Here is a 5,000-nt window from a genome sequence, read left to right as displayed (position 1 = left end):
CACACACACACACACACACACACACACACACACACACACACACTTTCTCTCACTCGTAATCTTCGCGTGTTGTTGCAAGCAATTGTTTGCCTGCGTTCGCAAGCACGTATGCGGAGCCACGGACAGCCATTCCTCTTCCGCGCTCGCTTGCCTAGTGCCACGGTAGAGGGGGGGGGGTAGGGGCGCTTTGATTGCCGGTACATGACACTCCCGTGGATGTGCATGCCGGCGCTGGGCTCTCTGGCGCGCGCGCGACGTGGCCGTAAACTAAAGAAAATCACCCGAGAGAGGGATGGGGTCGGGGCAGAGAGGTGGGGGGGGGGGGCGTAAGAAAGGGTTGTGGGTGAGGACAGAGCGCCAAGTCGGGGCAGGGAGCAGGGGCCCGGGTGTGAGACGCGTGTTTTGAAGTCTGTTTTGAAGTGGCCCTGTTATCGGTGCTCTTTGAGGAAGCGACGCCAAGCGAAGCCGAAGGCGAGGGGGGGGGGAGATGTGATGTGGAGCGCAGAAGTGACGGCGGCGGTGGCGCGGAACGCCAGGCTGGAGATCAAGCCGTTCGATGGATGGCGACGCGCTTGTTTGGCCGGCCGCTGTTCTCTGGGGGAAGGGGGATCGGGGTGTCGGGGGAGAGAGGATGGAGAGAGGCACGGGAAGGGCCAGGGCCAGGGCCAGGGCCAGGGCCAGGGCCAGGGGCAGGGGCAGGATAACGGGTGAAGGGGAAGGTGTGAAGCCCGCGGTATGTGGCTCGCGCGTTCCCGGCGTAATGTATTTCGTGCGTTCGCCGTGCTTGTATTATTCATTCCTTTGTCCGCGCGCTCCCGCCTGCCTTCCGGCGGCGCGGGCGACGAAGGGAGGCGGCGAGGGCGACGAAGGGAGGCGGCGAGGGCGACGAAGGGAGGCGGCGAGGGCGACGAAGGAGGGGCGGGGGGCTGCGGACAGCACGGCGCTGGTTTGGCCGCTCGGGGAGGGGGAGGGGGAGGAGGAGGGGGAGGGAAAGAATAAAAAAAACTATAAAGAAAACCTAAATTGGTTCTTGTCCGACCGGGACGGAAAAGACAGATGACACAGTCTTCATATTGCCCCCTCGCCCCCCCCCATCCTCTCGCCCCCCTTCATCCCCTTTTCCCTCCCTCCTCCTTTGCCCTTTCCCTCTTTTCCTCCTCCTTCTCTGTATCCTTCTTTTTTTTCTCCTCCTCCTCCTCTTCCTCCTGCATCTTCCTGCTCTTCCTTCTCCTGCTCCTCCTCTTCAACTTCCTCCCCCCTCCCCCTCTTTTCCTCCTCTTCCTTTCTCCTGCTCCTCCTCTTCATCTTCCACCCCCCTTCCCCCTCCCCCTTCTTTCTTTCCTCCTCTTCCTTTCTTTCTTCCCCTCTTTTCACTGCCCCTCCTCTATCCTTGATTCCTCCGTCCTTTCCCTTCTTCCTCCTTCCCCACAATGCAAGAGGGTCCTTTCTGAAAAGCGATCCTTGGGGGAAGAAAAGAGGCTGGCGGAGTCGCGCTGCCAGGAATCCTCGTGTCCGATTCGATCGATATGCCTAAGGGCTAGAGAAAAGGGAAAAAAAGGCGTAGAAATGGAGATTTGAAAGACTCGGCAGCGGCGGCGGCAAGGAAAACCGAAACGCAATTAGTGTGATTCCGCCCCTGTAAAGATGCCGCTTTCTGGAAATTCGTCGCTTTGGATAAATCGAATCTGGAACCCGGCGGGGACGACGCCGCTTAGGCCTACAGCGGTTCGAGCGAAGGGAAGGAAGCTCTTCTGCTCTCTCTCTTGTTCTGACGAAGAGGAAGTACGGGCGAAGGTGTTAAAGAGGAGAAGAGGAGGACGGTTGAAGGAGGGAGGGGGAGGGGGCGGGGAAGATATTGAGCGGAAATATATATGTAGTATTTCTTTTATCGAGTCGCACCATTGGGGCATCTAGGTCAATGCCAGTGCCTGTAGCTCAAGGTCACTGCTGCTGCTAATGGGACGAGGTCAAGGTCAAGCTGAAGAGTAGTCGGAGGACGTCGGGGACTTCATGCCATTTAGGGTCAAGTGTGGTGGATGCATTTGAGGATAGTGGGGCGTGGGGGCGAGGGATGTTGGGCAGTGTGAAGGGACTCCGGCCGTCACAGTTTGGGTCAGCGTGTCAGGCAAGGTCAGCGAAACGGGACGGAGGCTGTAGCGTTTTTAGGAGAGCTGGCTTGTGTATCGTTCTTGGTACTCGGGGGAGACTCTTGGTCGCATGCCAGGGCTTGGTGGATGGGAGAGAGGGAGGAGGGGGGATCAGAAAGAAAGTAAGGAAGGAAGAGAAGGAGGGAGTGGGGGAAGGGGAAAGAGAGAGAAAGGGAGAGGGAGAAAGAGAATGAATATGAATAGCCTGATTAGCATACAGAAGAACTGCGCTCATTGATCATGCGCTGGAGAGCTATGGGTCGTATCGGGAAGGAACCATTTAGCGCTTGGCCGCCGCGGGGACGCTCTTGCTGGAGCACCCACTGGCTAAGCACCTGGCGAAGGACCAGCGGATGGGGCGTCGGGGAGAACAGGCGAGGTCAGCATGAACGCATTCCCGCGAGGGAGGCCACGACCGCGGCGAGCTGCTGGAAATGGCCACTTGGGTCAGCAGCTGGAAGCGCGCTCCGCCCGCCCGATGCGAAGAGCCATAACCGATGACGAGCTTGGCCTGGAAGCGGCTGGCCTGGAATGAGGTTACCTCATAATTTTTTAACGCCTGGAAGCTCGCCAAAACCCCGAGCTCCCTCTCGGCCGCAGTCCCGGGAACGTGAAACGGAGCGGCCCCCCGCGCTTGCCACACACCGCCACCGGGAGGCCTCCTGAAGGGCCGGCGAAGGAAGCCTTCCTTGAGGATCCACGGGAAAGGCAAGAGCTGTAGGGGCAGAGGCGCTCCGGCCGCAGCGAGAGCGTCTTCGGCCGGGGAAAGGATTTCTGGAACATTAGGAACGGAGCGCCCAGCCAAGAGGGGCGGACGGGATGGGGGAGAGGGGACAGGAACAATGGGACACTGGCAGCCGCTGGAACTCGGTACAGCGGATCCCAGCAGTCTGGAGCGCGGCCAACAAAGACACAGATATCTGGAACGTAAAAAGGAACTGTGTATGGAAGTCGGGGAGGAAGAAGATACGGCAGAGGAGCTTTGACACCGAGGCCTTTGAAGGGTTTTCGAGAAAAACAAATGACGATCGAATTCCGTAGCCAATCGCGGTCGAGTTCGCGTTGCTGGATGAACTGCCGAAGAAGCCTTCGGGAGAAACCCTTTTATTTAGAGAGGAAAGAAAGCCCGGATATTAAAGAGGACCTTCCGGGTCGGCGAAAGGGTTATCTCGCGGGAAGAGTTTACTGCTGGCAACATGAATCAGGAAGAGCGAGTAAGGGAGACGGAGGGAAAGGGCGTGAGATTTATTGAGTCTCGGAACGAAGAACGCCAAGTTCCAGTCGACATTTAATTATTTCATGTTATTATTCTGCGAGTGTTGCCAGGCAGCATGAGACGTTGTATCCGTGGTGTCCTGGGCAGACCATTTTGAGGTTTATGGATCTCGAGAGGGTGGTAATAGATTCTGATGATAATATAGATGGTAAGCATTAAGTTAATATAGCAACGATGGTAGCTACCATTGTATTATTATTATTATTATCATTATTTACATTTATTTATTTTACAATCCTCATCATTGATTCATCATTATATACGAATCATTATGCACATGCCAGCGACACCAATCTTGAATCCGGATGCGAGTTTAAAAGGGAGGCGGTGACCGCGGGATGGGAGACTTTTGTAAACAATGACACTAAATCAAATATTGATCTCGTGTCGGAATCTTGGAGGATGAGGACCTCGAGACGGAGGAGAGGTTGGGAAGGAAGCGATATTGCCGCTCTCTCTCTCTCTCTCTCTCTCACGTCACTCTCATCCGTCTCTCTTCTCTCTTCTCCCTTCTCTCTCGGTCGGCCTCGGCCATATCGCCCTCATTCTCACTCCACTCCTCTGTCCCTCTCTCACTCACTCTCCTCTCTCACTCTCTCTCCTCTCTCTCCTCTCTCTCCTCTCTCTCTCATTCTCTCTCCTCTCTCTCTCTCTCTCTCTCCTCTCTCTCCTCTCTCTCCTCTCCCTCTCTCTCTCTCCTCTCTCTCTCTCTCTCTCTCTCTCTCTCTCTCTCTCTCTCTCTCTCTCTCTCTCTCTCTCTCTCTCTCTCTCTCTCTCTCTCTCTCTCTCTCTCTCTCTCTCTCTCTCTCTCTCTCTCTCTCTCTCTCTCTCTCTCTCTCTCTCCCCCTCCCCGCCAAAATGAGTTAATGAATTCATAAATTAATAAATGAATGAATGAGAAATTGTCAAAAGATGGAAGTTGAAGCAATAGAGACAGGCAACCACAAATGAGTGAATGAATGAATTCATAAATGGATAAATGAATGGATGTCAGAGGAATTATCAAAAGATGAATGCTGAAGCGATAGAGACAGACAGACAGACACCAATGGAGCGGCCGAGCAAGCAGAGGAAATAGGACCGAAAATATTTGCATACGAAAACCCCCAGACGCATAAGCTTCTCGTGGAGGAGGTAGGGGGAGGAGGGGGAGGGAGAGGGGGAAGGGCGCAAAGAGTCTGCGGGGACGTCCCTCTGGCGTTTCTCTCCCTCGGGGAGTGGAGGGGGAGAAGGAGAGTTAGAGTTGGGAGAAGGGGAAAGGGAAAGGGGAGGGAGGGGGAAAAAAGTGGAAGAGGAAAGGGGAGAGGGACACTGGAGTCAGGTCCCGAGGCGCTGACAGGAGCCTTGAGCTCGTGAGGCCTGAAGCAGCAGCAGCAGCAGTTCGCTGTGCCCGGGGATAATGAGAGGCTCGGCCGTGACATGGCAGGTGGAAAATGGAGGCTCAGTCTGGGAGGCGGAGCTGCTGAATTTCAGCTCCCACAGATGGATATGAGAGTGGGAGAAGGAGAGAGAGAGGGGGGGGGATAATGAGAGAGGGAGGGAGATAGATAGAGAGAGGGAAGGGGGGGAGGACGAAG

At 55.5% G+C, this 5,000-nt stretch overlaps 1 protein-coding gene across 29 annotated transcripts in view; it reads left to right on the top strand.

Annotated features, from left to right (window-relative positions):
• Positions 1-5,000, top strand: part of LOC122250953 (prominin-1-A) — a 97,047-nt gene that overhangs the window by 58,954 nt on the left and 33,093 nt on the right. The gene's annotated exons all lie outside the window — the stretch shown is intronic.

This window comes from Penaeus japonicus, unplaced genomic scaffold (genome assembly GCF_977035675.1).
Source record: "Penaeus japonicus unplaced genomic scaffold, GWHDUDI00000001_assembly GWHDUDI00000012, whole genome shotgun sequence".
In the NCBI taxonomy this organism is placed as follows: domain Eukaryota; kingdom Metazoa; phylum Arthropoda; class Malacostraca; order Decapoda; family Penaeidae; genus Penaeus; species Penaeus japonicus.
This window is presented reverse-complemented; position numbering and strand designations above follow the sequence as displayed.